Genomic DNA, 18,401 nt, shown 5'->3' with positions numbered 1-18,401 from the left:
GGAAGTCTGGTCCTAATCTGACATGGTAAAGATTTGGACCTACTTTTTCTTCTATTATGTGCAGGGTCTCTGTTATAGTGCCTACGTCTTTGATCCATTTTGAGTTGAGTTTTGTACAGGGTGAGAGATAGAGGTTTAATTTCATTTAGTTACATATGAATTTCCAGTTTTCCCAGCATCATTTGTTGGATAGGTTATCTTTTGTCCTTTATTCTGTGCCATTGATCTACCTGTCTATTTTGGTGCCAATACCATACCATGTCGTTGTTACTATTTCTCTGTAGTATAGTTGAAGTTCTGGTATTGTGATACCTCCTGCTTTACTCTTCCTATTCAGAATTGAATTGGCTATTCTGGGTCTCTTGTTCTTCCAGATGGATTTCATGATTGCTTTCTCTATTTCTATAAGGTATGTCATTGGAATTTTAATTGGAATTTCATTGAATTTGTATAGCACCTTTGGTAGTATGGCCATTTTGACAATGTTTATTATGCTTATCTGAGAACATGAGAGTTCTTTGCATCTTCTAAGGTTTTCTTTAATTTCTTTCTTTAGTGTTCTGTAGTTCTCATTGTAGAGGTCTTTCACCTCTTTTCTGAGATTGATTCCCAAGTATTTTATTTTTTTCGAAGCTATTGTGAATGGGGTAGTTTCCCTAATTTCTCTTGCAGTGTATTCATCACTTATGAATAGAAATGTATTAGATTTATGAGTGTTAATTTTATATCCTGTTTTTTTTGAGTTCATTTATTAGTTCTAGAAGTTTTCTGGTCGAATTTTTTGGATCCTCTGAACATAGAATCATGTTGTCAACAAATAGTGATAGTTTGAGTTCTTCTTTTCCTATTCGTATCCCTTTAATATCCTTGGTCTGCCTAATTGCTGTGACTAGAGTTTCAAGGATGATGTTGAATAGAAGTGGTGACAGAGGGCATTTTAGAGGGAATGCTTTCAATTTTTCTCCATTTAGAATGATGTTGGCTGTGGGCTTAGCATAGACAGCCTTTACAATGTTTAGGTATGTTTCTACTATCCCTAAATTAGTATTTTGATCATGAATGAGTGCTGTATTTATCAAATGCTTTTTCTACATCTATTGAAATAATCATGATTCTTAATCTTTAAGTCTGTTGATGTGGTGGATTACATTTATTGATTTCCAGATGTTGATGAATTTTGTTAAGAATTTTTGCATCTGTTTTCATCAGGGATATTGATCCGAAGTTTTCTTTCCTTGATGTGCCTTTGTCTGGGTTTGGTATCAAGGTGATACAAGCTTCAAGTCCTTTTTTTTTTTTTTTTGAGGTGCTGGGGTTTGAACCCAGGGCCCTGTACTTGCAAGGTAAGCACTCTACCGACTGAGCTATCACCCCAGCCCTGATACTAGCTTCATAGAATGAGTTTGGAAGGATTCCTTCCTTTTCTATTTCATGGAACACTTTGAGGAGCATTGGTTAATTCTTATTTGATGGTCTTGTAGAACTCAGCTGAGAATTTGTCTGCTCCCAGGCTTTTCTTGGTTGGTAGACTTTTGATGTCTTCTTCTGTTTCATTTCTTGAAAGTGATCTGTTTAAATTGTGTATGTCCTCCTGATTCAGTTTGGGGTAGATCATAGGTCTCTAGAAACCTGCCAATGTCTTTGAGATTTTATATTTTGTTGGAGTATAGATTTTCAAAATAGCTTATAATTATGTTTTCTATTTCAATAGTGTCTGCTGTGATCTTTCCTTTTTCATCACGAAGTTTAGTAATTTGAGTTTTCCCTCTCCTTCTTTGTTAGTGTGGTGAAGGGTTTATAAATTTTATTTATTTTTTCAAAGAACCAACCTTTTGTTTTCTCCATTTTTTGAATTGTTTCTTTTGTTTTTCAATTTCATTGATTTCAACTCTGATTTTAATTATTTTCTGTCTTCTCCTACTTTTACTGTTGATCTGTTCTTCTTTTTCTAGGACTTTGAGCTGTAATGTTAGGTCATTTAGTTGTTTACTTTTTATTCTTTTATTAATGCACTCCATGCAACAAATTTTCCTCTTAGTACTACTTTCATACTGTCCCAGAGATTTTGATATGTTGTATATTTGTTCTCATTTACTGCTAAAAATATTTTATTTCCCCTCTGATGTCTTATTATCCATAAATCATTCAATAGTGTGTTATTAGTCTCCAGATGTTGGAGTAGTTTCTATTTTTTTTTAATTTTTAAAAATTTTTTTTTATTATAAACAAATGGGATACATGTTGTTTCTCTGTACATGGCATAAAGGCATACCATTTGTGTAATCATAAATTTATATAGGGTATTGTTGTTTGATTCACTCTGTTATTTTTCCCTTCCCCCCACCCCTCCCACCCCTCTTTTCCCTCTATACAGTCCTTCCTTCCCCCATTCTTGCCCCCCTCCCTAACTCTAACACTAACACTAACCCCTCCCACCTCCCATTATGTGTCATCATCCACTTATTAGCGATATCATTTGTCCTTTGGTTTTTTGAGATTGGCTTATCTCAGTTAGCATGATATTCTCCAATTTCATCCATTTGCCTGCAAATGCCATAATTTTATCATTCTTTATGGTGGAGTAATACTCCATTGAATATATATGCCACAGTTTCTTTATCCATTCATCAATTGAAGGACATCTAGGTTGGTTCCACAATCTGGCTATTGTGAACTGAGCAGCTATGAACATTGATGTGGTTGCATCACTGTAATATGCTGATTTTAAGTCCTTGGGTATAGGCCAAGGAGTGGGATAGCTGGGTCAAACGGTGGTTCCATTCCAAGTTTTCTAAGGAGTCTCCACACTGCTTTCCAGAGTGGCTGCCCTAATTTGCAGCCCCACCAGCAATGTATGAGTGTACCTTTCTCCCCACATCCACGCCAACACCTGTTGTTGCTTGCACTCTTGATAATCGCCATTCTAATTTGGGTGAGATGGAATCTTAGGGTGGTTTGGATTTGCATTTCTCTTATTACTAGAGATGTTGAACATTTTTCCATATGTTTGTTGATTGTTTGTAGATCTTCTTCTGTGAAGTGTCTATTCATTTCCTTGGCCATTTGTTGATTGGATTATTTGTATTCTTGGTGTAGAGTTTTTTGAGTTCTTTATAGATTCTGGAGATTAGTGCTCTATCTGAAGTATGATTGGCAAAGATTTTCTCCCACTCTGTAGGTTCTTTCTTTGCATTGCTGATAGTTTCCTTTGCTGAGAGAAAGCTTTTTAGTTTGAATCTATCCCAGTTGTTGATTCTTGCTTTTATTTCTTGTGCTATGGGAGTCCTGTTGAAGAAGTCTGGTCCTAAGCCAACATGTTAAAGATCTGGACCTACTTTTTCATGTATAAGATGCAAGGTCTCTGGTCTGATTCTGAGATCCTTAATCCATTTTGAGTTTAGTTTCATGCATGGTGAGAGATATGGGTTTAGTTTTCTGTTGCATATGGATTTCCGATTCTCCCAGCACCATTTGTTGAAGAGGCTACCTTTTCTCCATTGCATATTTTTGGCCCCTTTTTCTAGTATGAGAAAATTTTATTTATTTGGGTTTGTGTCCATGTCCTCTATTCTGTACCATTGATCCACCTTTCTGTTTTGGTAGCAATACCATGCCATTTTTGTTACTATTGCTTTGTAGTAGAGTTGAAGATCTGGTATTGTGATACCTCCTGCTTCACTCTTTCTGCCAAAGATTGCTTTAGCTATTCTGGGTTTTTATTCCTCCAGATGAATTTCATAATTGCTTGCTCTATTTCTGTAAGGTACATCATTGGGATTTTAATTAGAATTGCATTGAATCTGTATAACAGTTTTGGTAGTATGGTCATTTTGACAATATTAATTCTTCCTATCCAAGAACATGGGAGATCTTTCCATCTTCTAAGGTTTTCTTTAATTTCTTTCTTTAGTGTTCTGTAGTTCTCATTGTAGAGGTCTTTCACCTCTTTTGTGAGATTGATTCCCAAGTATTTTAGTTTTTTTAATGCTATTTTGAATGGGGTAGTTTTCCTAATTTCTCTTTCTGAAGATTCATCACATATGTATAAAAATGCATAGGATTTATGTGCATTGATCTTATATCCTGCTACTTTACTGAATTCACTTATGAGTTCTAAAAGTTTTCTGGTGGAATTTCCTGGTTCCTCTAAGTATATAATCATATCATCAGCAAATAGGGATAGTTCAAGTTCTTCTTTTCCTATTCGTATCCATTTAATTTCTTTGGTCTGTCTAATTGCTCTGGCTAGAGTTTCAAGGACGATATTGAATAGAAGTGGTGAAAGAGGGCATCCCTGCCTTATTCCAGTTTTTAGGGGGAATGCTTTCAGTTTTTCACCATTTAGAATGATATTAGCCATGGGCTTAGCATGGATGGCCTTTACAATGTTAAGGAATGTTCCCACTATCCCTATTTTTTCTAGTGTTTTGATCATGAAGGGGTGCTGTATTTTATCAAATGCTTTTTCTGCATCATTGGAATAATCATGTGATTCTTGACTTTAAGTCTGTTGATATGGTGAATGACATTTATTGATTTACTGATGTTGAACCTACCTTGCATCCCTGGGATGAAACCCACTTGATCATGGTGCACTATCTTCTTAATATGTTTTTGTATGCGATTTGCTAAAATTTTGTTGAGAATTTTTGCGTCGAGGTTCATTAAGGATATTGGTCTGAAATTTTCTTTCCTCAATGTGTCTCTGTCTGGTTTAGGTATCAGGGTGATATTGGCTTCATAGAATGAGTTTGGGAGGGTTCCCTCCTCTTCTATTTTATGGAATACATTGAGAAGTATTGGAATGAGCTCTTCTTTAAAGGTTTTGTAGAACTCGGCTGAGAACCCATCTGGTTCTGGACTTTTCTTTGTTGGTAGGCTTTTGATGACTTCTTCTATTTCATTACTTGAAATTGGTCTATTTAAATTGTGTATGTCCTCCTCATTCAGTTTAGGCATTTCATATGTCTCTAGAAACCTGTTGATATCTTCGAAATTTTCTATTTTGTTGGAGTACAGGTTTTCAAAATAGCTTCTAATTATGTTTTGTATTTCAGTCGTGTCCGTTGTGATCTTTCCTTGTTCATTCCGAATTTTAGTGATTTGGGTTTTCTCTCATCTTCTCTTTGTTAGTGTGGCTAAAGGTTTATCAGTTTTGTTTATTTTTTCGAAGAACCAACTATTTATTTTGTCAATTTTTTGTATTGTTTCTTTTGTTTCAATTTCGTTGATTTCAGCTCTGAGTTTAACTATTTCTTGTCTTCTACTACTTTTGGTGTTGGTCTGTTCTTCTTTTTCTAGGGCTTTGAGCTGTAGTGTTAGGTCGTTTATTTGTTGAGTTTTACTTCTTTTATTAAATGCGCTCCATGAAATAAATCTTCCTCTGAGTACTGCTTTCATAGTGTCCCAGAGATTTTGATATGATGTTTCTTTGTTCTCATTTACCTCTAAGAATTTTTTAATTTCCTTCTTAATCTCTTCTGTTATCCATTCATCATATAATAGCATATTGTTTAATCTCCAGGTGTTGGAGTAGTTTCTGATATTTACTCTTTCATTTATTTCTAACTTCAATCCATTATGATCTGATAGAATACAAGGTAGTGTCTCTATCTTCTTGTATTTGCTAACATTAGCTTTGTGGCATAATATATGGTCAATTTTAGAGAAGGATCCATATGCTGCTGAGAAGAAAGTGTATTCCATCTTGGTTGGATGATATATTCTATAAATGTTTGTTAAGTCTAAATTATTTATTGTGTTATTGAGTTCTATGGTTTCTTTGTTCAATTTTTGTTTGGAAGATCTGTCCTGTGGTGAGAGAGATGTGCTAAAATCACCTAGTCTTATTGTGTTATGGTTTATTTGGCTTCTAAAATTGAGAAGGATTTGTTTGACATACATGGATGAGCCACTGTTTGGTGCATAGATGTTTATAATTGTTATATCTTGCTGATTTATGCTTCCCTTAAGCAGTATGAAATGTCCTTCTTTATCCTTTCTGACTAACTTTGGCTTGAAGTCCACATTATCTGAAATGAGGATGGATACTCCAGCTTTTTTGCTGAGTCCATGTGCATGGTATGTTTTTCCCCATCCTTTCACCTTTAGTCTATGGGTATCTCTTTCTATCAGGTGAGCCTCTTGCAGGCAACATATTGTTGGATCTTTCTTTTGAATCCAATCTGCCAGTCTATGTCTTTTGATTGATGAGTTCAGGTCATTAACATTCAGGGTAATTATTGAGATATAATTTGTATTCCCAGTCATTTGGTTCATTTTTAAAATTTTATTTATTTATTTATTTTTTTGACACAACTTGGTTCCTCCTTTATTTGACAGTTCCTTTAGGATAATTCCTCCCTTTACTGATTTGCTTCTTTGTTTTTTATCTCTTCCTCATGGAATATTTTGCTGAGAATGTTCTGTAATGCTGGCTTTCTTTTTGTAAATTCTTTTAGCTTTTGTTTATCATGGAATGATTTTATTTCATCATCAAATTTGAAGGTAAGTTTTGCTGGGTATAAGATTCTTGGTTGCCATTCATTTTCTTTCAGAGCTTGAAAAATGTTGTTCCAGGCCCTTCTAGCTTTTAGGATCTGGATTGAAAAATCTGCTGATATCCGTATTGGTTTCCCCCTGAATGTAATTTGGTTCTTTTCTCTCACAGCCTTTAAAATTCTGTCTTTATTTTGTATGTTCGGTATTTTCATTATAATGTGCCTTGGTGTGGGTCTGTTGTAATTTTGTGTTTTTGGAGTCCGATAAGCCTCTTGAACTTGATTTTCCATTTCATTCTTCAGGTTTGGGATATTTTCTGATATTATTTCATTGAATGGATTGTTCATTCGTTTGGTTTGTTTCTCTAAGCCTTCCTCAATCCCAATAATTCTCCAATTTGGTTTTTTAATGATATCCCATAGTCCTTGTAGATTCTGTTCATGATTTCTTACCATCTTCTCTGTTTGTTCAACTTTGTTTTCAAGGTTAAATATTTTGTCTTCAATATCTGAGGTTCTGTTCCAGGTGTTCTATTCTATTGGTTATGCTTTCTATGGAATTCTTAATTTGGTTTATTATTTCCTTCATTTCAAGGATTTCTGTTTTTTTTTTTAAATATGTCTAATGCTTCATTGAAATGATCTTTTGCTTCCTGTATTTGCTCTTTTAACTGTCGATTGGTGCGATCATTCAATGCCTGCATTTGCTCTTTCATCTCATCATTCAATGTCTGCATTTGCTCTTTCATCTCATCATTTGTTTATCTGATCATTCTAATTATGTACATTCTGAACTCCCTTTCTGTCCTTTCTTCTGCCATGCTGTCGTTGGATTTTATTGATGTAACATCTAGATTTGTTTGGGGCATTTTCTTCCCTTGTTTTCTCATATTGTTCAGGAATCAGTGGATCATTAAGATATTGCAGATTTCCTCTATTGACTTATAATGTCCCTGAAGATTGCTAGTATATCCCCTCTTATCCTTCCGTAGCCTGAAGTCTTGGAGGAAATTGATAATGTGGTGCTCCACAAGGAAGCTGCCTCTCTAGGGGTAGTGACCCTCAGGTGGTGTATATTCCCAGCTAGTGGGCAGAGGTGCCTCCACTTGTTGACCAATGGTCATCCAAAGGGGAACTAGGCTGCGAGCTGAGGCAAGGCTTGTTTGTTCCTGTGTCTCTGGTTTTACCATCCTTGTGGGAAAACCTCACCCGGCAGGGAAGACTCACCTGGTGGGGAGGTCTCGCTGGTCTGTTCCCTCCTAGAAGTTCCCCTCAATCTTCAACTACTGCCTGGGCTGGGCTGCCTTCCTCTGCAATGTTCCCAGGGGCCCAGACCTACCTCCTGGGCCTGGGAGCCTCACCCTTTGCAGACGAGTCTCCTTAGGCTGCCTCTCCTCAGAGAGTCTGCCCGCAGTCCTGGAACCTTCGCTCCACCTCTAAGCATGTCTCTGTGCGGCTCTTCCACCAAGAAGCCACCTAGGTCCTGGGGCCCTGCTCTGTACCTAATCACCTGTCTATGCGGCCCCTCCTCTGAGCCGCCACCTGGAGCCCCGCACAATAGCTCCGAGTCCCAGAGACCCGCCACACACCTCTTCCTCCAGACAGCTGCCCAGTGTTCCGAGGCAGTCACTAGGAGTCCAAGCAGCTCACTTCGCGTCTCCTCCTCCCGTCAACCCATGTAGCCCTAGGCAGTCACTCCGAGTCCAAATGATCCGCCCTGTTCCTCCTCCTCCTCGGGGTAGCCCCCCGAGTGTTCAGGAGCGGTCGCTCTGAGATCAAGCGACCCACTGCGCTCCTCTTCCAGACAGGCCACCGGAGTTCAGGAGCGGTCGCTTTGAGTCCAAACAACTCACCACTTGCCACCTCCTCTGAGCAGCCACCCGGAATCTGATGCAGTCCCTCCGAGTCCAAGCAACCCACCATGCTCCTCCTCTTCCTCTGGGCAGCTCCCCAGTGTTCAGAAGCGATCACTCTGAGTCCAAACAGCTCGCCACACATCTCTTCCTGTAGGCATTCTCTCAGAGCCCCAGTGGTTGCTCTGAGTCCAAGAGCTGTGATGAGCGGCCTCCTCTATGATGCTCCCAGTTGTCCGTGTTCACTGCTCCAGCAGGGGGAGGGGCGTCTTGCCGAGCAACTCTACTTCACAAAGTTCTCTGAATCCCAGGACTACCGCCCCATCCAGGACACCTCCCCAATGGGGGAGACTCACCCAGTGGCTTTGAGTTTGTCCCAAGTCTCTCACTATCTCCTCTTTTGAATCCTGCATCCTGGAGTAACATGAAATGCAGCCACCCTCTAGTCTGCCATCTTGAAACCCCCTCTATTTTTTATTTTATCATTGATTTCTAATTTCATTCCCTTATGATCTGATAAAACCCAAGGTAGTATCTATTTTTTTGTATTTGCTAAGAGTACCTTTGTGGCATGACATATGGTCTATTTTCGAGAAGGTTCCATGTGCTGCTGAAAAGAAAGTGTATTCACCCATTGATTGATGGAATATTCTATACACACCTGTTAAGTCTAAGTTATTGATTGTTTTGTTGAAGTCAGTGTTTTCTTTGTTCAGTTTTTGTTTGGAAGATCTATCCAGTAGTGAGAGAGATGTGCTAAAGTTACCCAGTATTATTGCATTGTGGTCTATTTGATTCCTGAAATTGAGAAGGGTTTGTTTGACATACACAGATGATCCATTGTTTAGGACATAATTATTTATGATTGTTATGTCTTGTTGATTTATGGTTCCCTGAAGCATTATGAAATGTACTTCCTTATTCCTTCTAATTTGGGCTTCAAATCCACTTTATCTGATATGACGATGGAAACCCCTGCTTTTTCACTATGTCCATGCGTGTGGTATGTTTTACTCCATCCTTTCACCTTCAGTCTGTTGATATCTTTTCTTATGAGATGAGTCTCTTGAAGGCAGCATTTTGTTGGGTCTTTTAATTAATCCAATCTGCCAGTCAATGTCTTTCAATCGATGAATTTAGGTCATTAACATTCAAGATTATTATTGAATATGATTTATATTCCTGGTCACTTTGGCTTATTTTTGGTTTTTAACTTGATTTATCCTTTGATTGGCTTTTCCTTTAGTGTAGTTCCTCCATTTGCTGACTTTCATTGTTGTTTTTCATTTCCTTTTCATGGAATATTTTGCTGAGAATGTCCTGTAGTGTAGCCTTTCTATTTGTAAATTATTTTAACTTTTATTTATCATGGAAGGTTTTTATTTTGCCATCAAATCTGAAGGTTAGTTTTGCTGAGTATAAGATTCTTGGTTGGCATCCTTCTTATTTTGGAGCTTGAAGAATGCTGTTCTAGGCCATTCTAGCTTTTAGGATCTGAGCTGAGAAATCTGGTGATATCTGTATTGGTTTTCCCTTATATATAATCTGATACTTTTCTCTTGCAGTCTTTAAAATCCTCTCTTTATTTTGTATGTTGAGCATTTTCATCATAACGTGCCTTGGTGTGGGTCTGTTGTAATTTTGTGCATTTGGTGTCCTGTAAGCCTCTTGTATTTGATTTTTCATTTCATCCTTCAGGTTTGGGAAATTTTCTGAAATTATTTCATTGAATAGATTGTTCATTCCTTTGGTTTGTATCTCTGTGTCTTCCTCAACTTCAATAATTCTTAAATTTGGTCTTTTCATGTCATCCCACAATTCCTAGAGTTTCTGTTCATGATTTCTTACCATGTTCTCTGTGTGGTCAACTTTATTTTTAAGATTAAACATTTTGTCTTCCTTTTCAAGGTTATGTCTTCCATGTGACCTATTCTGTTGGTAAGGCTTTCTAGTTAATTTTCAGTTTGGTTTATTGTTTCCTTCATTTCAAGGATTTCTGTTTTTTTTTTTTTTCCCAGAATCTCTATCTCTTTGTTGAAATGATCTTTTGCTTCCTGTATTTGCTCTTTTAACTATTTAATGGAGTGATCATTCATTGCCTGTATTTGCTCTCTTATATCATCCTTTACACACAGATCATTTTAATTATGTAATTTCCAAACTCCCTTTATGACATGACTTCTACTATGCTGTCAATGGATTCTATTATTCCAGCATCTTGGTTTGTTTGGTGTGCTTTCTTGCCTTGTTTTTTCATGTATCTTCCCCTCTAGCACTTCAGATCCGAGGTATTACAGTTCCCCCCCCTGTAGGTTTATAGTATCCCTGCAGGTTTCCAACACTTCACCTTTAAGGGGGAGATCAACATTACCAGTGCTCAGTACAAACAATATGGAGCCTTAAACCAAATAGCCCCTATTAAGATGTTAAAAGTTTTGTCATAATAAACAGAGATGATGAGTTCAATTATTATCTACAACAAAAATAATAGGTTTCTAATAGGGTCTACAATTTCTAATGGTGGACAAAGAGGATCAGGAGGGGTGTAGGATGTAATGTTAATGAGATAACAAGTGAGTATATGGAAGTACTAGATCATAGGAAGAGTGAAAGTGATATTAAAAGAAGTTGGTAGCATGAGAAAAGAGAGAAAGAGACTCTAAGGAAACAGATAAGAAAATAGAGTGAGAAAAATAATAAAAAACCTAGAAAGAAAGGAATAATAAAAAAAATAAAATAAAACTGTAATATACTATTCAAGCCTTCCAGTTTTCAGTAGCCTGATGCATGAAAGGATAATGTGGTGTCCCAGAATGGGAGCTGCCCTAACTAAAGATGGTGGCATCTGGGTTGGGCATAATCTGTGATGGCAGACTGAGGCATCTCTACTTGCTGGTAGATGGGTTTCCCCAGTACGGCACTGATTGAGGTGGCACTGGAGATCCCTGCAGGTGGGCACCCCTGTGCTGGCATTCCACATAGGCCCTATTTTCTTTTGTCTTTCTGTTCTCCTCTCCTCTTCCTCCTCTTCCTCCTTCTCCTTCTTCTTTTTGGTACTGGAAATAAAACCTAGGGCTTTGTTCTTTCGAAGTAGTGCCCCACCACTGAATTAAGCTCCTGGTCCCTTATCTATTCTTTTTAATATTGCATATTTTTGTCCCTTTCTCTCCATTTTCAGAGTCTTTCCTTGGTTCAGGTCTCTCATTCCACACCTCTTAATTGATCTCTGGGCATTGAGCCTCCCACAAAGCCATCAGAGAGATTTTCTGTAGTGCAAATCTAATAATTTGACTGCTCTCTGTTACCATCTACCAGACAGGTTGAAGTTCTTATCCTTCTCCATATTCTTAAATAGAAGTGATAAAATCTTGGAGTTTGCATTAACTTGAATATCATATCATACTTCGGTGGAACATGTATACTCTTGAGCACCAAAACCTGGAATCTCTGAGATGATTAGAGACCTTTAAGAACTGATTTTTCTGTACACCTCATATAGCATGACATGGCCTCCAATAATTTCAGCTCATTGGATGTGACTTGGGAAGATGAACATAGAAAATTTGCTTTACTGCTTTTGGTGGGAGGTTGTATGATTGTGGGAATTGAAGTGAGGGACTTGCTGGTCTAGGAGGGTCCTGGGAATGTAGAAAACCAGAGAAGAGTTTTTGAAAACCATTCCTGTGGGCTGAGCTTGAGCTGACATGTAATATAATTTGACACCACTTACAGATGTCACAGAGTCAATAATATTGTCCAAGACTTTTTTTATCTATAGTGCTCTTTGGAAGGAAGTTGATCCCTCCTAAAAAGGCTACCAAGACTAGTAATATTTATCAACTTTGTGTCTGAGTTTAAAATTTGAGTTTGGTTTAGATTTTTTTTCATGATTGTTTTTATAGGGGATGTTATTAAAATATCAATTTATTAATATCAAATCAGTGGATTTTCCAGTACTTCAAAAGTTATGGTCTAAATGTTTGTGTCAAAGAGCTTTTGGATTTTGACTATTTTTGAGGATTTCTTTTTATAGTAGTTTTCTATTATAAAAATATAAGTATTTTAAAGAAAACTAGAAAAATTTTTATCATATCTGAATAATATTTTTTACCAAGGAACAGAGGTAATTATGCAAATTATGTGTTGACTTAATGAAGAATAAAATCAGGAATATGACTGTATTTTCAAATAAAATTCATTATGATACAGTGTAGTGGTACTAATAGCCAAAGTAGTTTCTTGAAGAAAGTGAAATACTCCTGATTCTTGTAGATTTAGATTTTGTTTTTCTGTTATGAACACTACATACTAGCTTTTTCAAGCATTATTAATTATATTAAATCATAAAATAATGGTTATGTGAAGTTATGAAATGTAGCTTATGAAAATTATATTATAAATCAACAGTATTAAGATAAAATATTCAAAAATTGTTTTCTACTGCAAAATAAATAAAATGAATTTTTTTTTTTTTTTTTTTTGTGGTGCTGGCGATTGAACCCAGGGCCTTGTGCTTGCAAGGCAAGCACTCTACCGACTGAGTTATCTCCCCAGCCCAATAAAATGAATCTTGAGACTTTATTTTCTAAGGAATTCAAACCATGTAATTAAAAAATAACTATCATGGGGCTGGGGTTCTGGCTCAGTGGTAGAGCACTTGCCTAGCATGGGTGAGGCACTGGATTTGATTTTCAGCACCATATATAAATAAGTAAATAAAATAAAGGTCCATCAACAACTAACAAAAATATTTTAAAAATACCTATCATATCAGAGTGAAACAATGGAAGGCGTGCTTTGAAAATTCATGAATGATGTGAAAGTGAAAGATGCAGGATGGCAGAAAACCGCTAGGAAAGCATTCTTACAGACGTGCCATATTTAAGGATCATGGGTCTGAGCAGGAAATGGAAATATGGGGAATTCTATATTTACATCTGAAAAACAAAATTGCAGAAGCACAGGGCAGTATAAACAAAACTTTCCAGGAGTTTATTTGAAAAAATATGCATGGTTTTTATATTAGTGACAACCCATTATGTAGCTGTGTTATCTGTATCTCCTAGGAAATCAAGTAGCATTTTAGGTTTTATCTTCCTTAATACAAATACACATCCAGACAATGGAAGTTAAAATCCCATTGTTTGAGAACTAGCCAGACCACAGACAGAGATTGTGTCAAAGGATGAGCATCATATGTTATTAGACATACATTTAAAAATAAAAAAAAAATTCCAAGCACTCATCATATATAATTATCATAAAATATATATAAATAATACATGTCATAAAGTCTTGATACATATATCAACAGATGGTCATTACAGAATATCAAACCACATGGAATGGTTAAAATAAAAGCAAAATTTGCCAATAATTCCTTCTTTTTGGGGGGGGTATTGGGGATTGAATTCAGGGGCACTTGATCACTGGGCCACATCCCAGTCCTTTTTGGTTTTCATTTTGAGACAGAGTCTCCCTAAATTGCTTAAGGCCTTGCTAAATTGCTGAGGCTGGCTTTAAACTTGTGATCCTCCTGTCTTAGCCTCCCGAGCTGCTGGGTTTCCAGGAGTGTGCCACTTGTACCCGGTCTGGATTATTTCTTAATAAAATTTTGATATGCAATTTCTGGGCAAAGAGTAACTGTATTTTTAAGGTTTTTGTTTAATATTATCAATTTTCCTCCTCAGTTAGGATAATTTGATTTCAAGATCTTTACACACTGTGTGTTCACTAGTATATCTGTGAGTTTTCATCTTAATAGTCTTGTATTTCTTTTACAATTGAGGGGAAGAAGTTTGGTAAGAGTTTTCATCAAGAATAGATTTTGTGTCTTATCAGATTGATATTTTCTGCATCTATTGTGAAGGTAAAAAAAATGAGTCTTCTAGTTGGGTGTGATGGTGCATGCCTGTAATCTCAGCAGCTTGGGAGGCTGAGGCAGGAGGATTGCACATTCGAAGCCAGTGCCAGCAATTTAATGAGATTGTAAGCAATTTAGGGAGACCCAGTCCCCAAATTGAAAACAAAAAGGACTGGGGATGTGGCTCAGTGGTGAAGTACATCTGGGTACAATCCTTGGTACAAAAAACAAACACACAAACAAACAAAAACAGAACAAAACAAAGCAGAAACAAAACAAAACAAAACAGAGAGAGAAAGAGAGTTTTCTCGTCTTTAATATAAGGCATTACATTTTTTGAGTTTTGGACTAATTTTGATTTTCAAGGCAAAATCCACTTGATCATGATGTATTTTCCCTTGTATACACTTCTACTTGTTTTGTGAGTATTTAATTAGCAACTTTGCATTTATTTTATTAGAATGTTTGCATTTGTTCATGAGGGATATTGGTCTTTTAAAAAATACCTGTTAAGGTGTATTTTCTGTTACTAAAACAGAATGCTAGAGACTGGGTAAATTATACATAATAGATGTTTATTTGGCTGATGGTTCTGGAGGCTGGGAAGGTCGAGACTGAGGGGCTGTCTCTGATGTGAGCCTTCTTGCTGACCCACATGTTAGAAGGCATCATATGTCAGGAGAGCACGCACCTGTGAAAGAAAAAGGGATCAAATTTGTCCTTTCATAACTCACCCATTCCTACAATAACTCACCCACTGCCATGATGATGGCTTTAATCTATTCATGAGGCTGCTGCCCAGTGCCCTAATTATCTCTTAATGGTCTCACATAATCCCATTATAAAGGCAATTAAATATGTTGTGGATTTGAACAAATGTCCAATAACATATCTAGATGAAAAAATATATAATAGCAGGATTTATTATAGTATCATACAGTAGTTTCACTGCTCTGAAATTCTGTTGTCTGTTTATTCCCCCCTGCTCCCAACCCTTGGCAACCACTGATCCTTTTGCTGTCTCCATAGTTTAGCCACTTATATTGGCACATACATAATCATACAGTCTGTAGACTTTTCTGGTTGGTTTCTTTCACTTTGATATATGCAATTTAAGTTTCCTCTACGTTCATCACCCCGCCACCCGCCACCCTGCCACCCACCGCCCTGCCAGTGCTAGGGACCTCCATATCTTTTAATGACTTGATAGTTCATTTCTTTTTGTGCTGAATAGTATCCCATTGTGTTAATGTACTCATTTTGTTTACTCCTTCACCTCTTGAAGAATATTTTGGTTACTTCCACGTTTTGCAAATTATGAATAAATCTGCTATAAATATCTAAGTGCAGATTTTTCTGTAGACCCATTTCCAACTCCTTTGGGGTAAGAAATGGAGTGTGATTGCTCAATTGTATTGTAAGAGTATATTTAATTTTGCAAGAATCTCCCAAACTCTTTTCAAAGAGTTTGCATCGTTTGTGTTCCCACCAGCAATGAATGAGCGTTCCTGAAGCTCCACATACTCTCCAGCATCTGGTGATGTCAGTGTTTTGAATTCTGGTCATTCTAATAGCTGTGTGGTGTCACATTTTGTAGTTTTCATTTCCCTGATGACACATGCTGTGGAGCATTTTCTCCAATGTTTTCTTGCCATCTGTGGTGGGATGTCAGTTAAGATCTTTGGCTCTTTTAAAATACTGGGTTATTTTTGTACTGTTGAGTTTAAGAGTTATTTGTGCATTTTGGATAACAGTCCCTTACCACATGTTTCTTCTGCAAACATTTTCTATGAGTCTGTGACTTTTCATTCTCTAGACAGTGTCTTTTGCAAAGGAGAAAATTCTATTTACTCATTTAAAAAATATTATTATTTTTTGGTACTGGAGGTTGAACCCAGGAGCACTTAACTCAGGCCACATCACCAGCCCTTTTCATTTTTTGAGACAGGGTCTCTCTAAAGTTGCTTAGGGCCTTGCTAAGTTGCTGAGGCTGAACTTGAACTAGTGATCCTCCTGCCTCAGCCTCCCGATTTGCTGGATTATAGGCAAGCACCACAGCATCAGGTAGAAATTTTTATTTTTAATTAAGTTTTTAATAATTTATTTCATTATTTATAACTTTGGTCTGTCTCATCACACCATCTTTCGTACCCCCACTCCCTCCTCCCTCTCATTTCCCTCTACGTAATCTAAAGTTCCTCTATTCTCTCAACCCCCATTATGTATCATCACACACTTACCAGGGAAAATATTCCTGAAAAATCAAAGGCCAAATGTTTTCTCTACAGATCTTTCTGCTATTTACTTTTAGATTTTTAAAAATTTTGGTTAGCGTCTCATGGATGTACATGATGGGGAGATTCACTGTGGTATATTCATATATGTACATAGGAAAGTTAGGTTAGATTCCTTCCACTGTCTTTTGCTATCCCATCCTTTCTCCCTCCCCTAGAATCCCCTTCATTTAGTCCACTGGTCTTTCTTCTATTTTGATGGAATCCCACCATAACTTTTCCCTTTCTCTCTTTTCTTTTTCATCCTTTTTTGGACTAGCTTCAACATATCAAAGAGTCGAAGCTAGTCCATTCAGTTCTCAGTCTAATTTATTTCACTTAACATGATAGTCTCAAGGTATACTCATACATTGCTGTTGGGGTTGTAAATGAGTGCAGCCACTCTGGAAAGCAGTGTGGAGATTCCGCAGAAAGCTTGGAATGGAACCACCATTTGACCTAGCTATCCCACTTCTCGGCCTATACCCAAAGGACTTACAATCAGCATACTACAGAGATACAGCCACATCAATGTTCATAGCTGCTCAATTCACAATAACCAGATTGTGGAACCAACCTAGATGTCCTTCAATTGATGAATGTTTAAAGAAACTGTGGTATATATATACAATGGAATATTACTCAGCCATGAAGAAAAATAAAATTATGGAATTGGGTTTCAAGATGGAGTACTAGAGGGCGGCTACATTTCATGTTGCTCCAGGACTCAGGATTCAAAAGAGGAGATAGTGAGTGACTTGGGACCAACTCAAAGCCGCCGGGTGAGTCTCTCCCATTGGGGAGGCATCCCGGATGGGGCGGTAGCCCTGGAATGCAGGGAACTTTGTGAAATAGATGCTCGGCAAGACACTCCTCCCCCCTCTGGAGCGCATTGAATGATGAGATAAAAAAGCAAATGCAGGCATTGAATGATCGCACCAATCGACAGTTAAAAGAGCAAACAGGAAGCAAAAGATCATTTCAATAAAGAGATAGAGATATTGAAAAAAAACCAAACAGAAATCCTTGAAATGAAGGAAACAATAAACCAAATTAAGAACTCAATAGAAAGCATAACCAATAGGATAGAACACCTGGAAGACAGAACCTCAGATATTGAAGACAAAATATTTAACCTTGAAAACAAAGTTGAAAAAACAGAGAAGATGGTAAGAAATCATGAACAGAATCTCCAAGAACTATGGGATATCATGAAAAGGCCAAATTTGAGAATTATTGGGATTGAGGAAGGCTTAGAGAAACAAACCAAAGGAATGAACAATCTATTCAATGAAATAATATCAGAAGATTTCCCAAATCCGAAGAATGAAATGGAAAATCAAGTTCAAGAGGCTTATAGGACTCCAAATACACAAAATTACAACAGACCCACACCAAGGCACATTATAATGAAAATACCAAACATACAAAATAAAGACAGAATTTTAAAGGCTGTGAGAGAAAAGAACCAAATTACATTCAGGGGGAAACCAATACGGATATCAGCAGATTTTTCAATCAGGACCTTAAAAGCTGGAAGGGCATGGAACAACATTTTTCAAGCTCTGAAAGAAAATGAATGGCAACCAAGAATCTTATACCCAGCAAATCTTACCTTCAGATTTGACGATGAAATAAAATCCTTCCATGATAAAAAAAAGCTAAAAGAATATATAAAAAGAAAGCCAGCATTACAGAACATTCTCAGCAAAATATTCCATGAGGAAGAGATGAAAAACAAAGAAGCAAATCAGCAAAGGGAGGAGCTATCCTAAAGGAACTCTCAAATAAAAAGGAACCAAGTAGTGTCAAAAATAAACAAATAAATGAATAAAATGAGTCAAAAGACCGGGAATACAAATCATATCTCAATAATAACCCTGAATAATAATGACCTGAATTCATCAATCAA

The sequence above is a fragment of the Sciurus carolinensis genome, chromosome 2 (assembly GCF_902686445.1).
Source record: "Sciurus carolinensis chromosome 2, mSciCar1.2, whole genome shotgun sequence".
NCBI classification, from domain to species: domain Eukaryota; kingdom Metazoa; phylum Chordata; class Mammalia; order Rodentia; family Sciuridae; genus Sciurus; species Sciurus carolinensis.
This window is presented reverse-complemented; position numbering follows the sequence as displayed.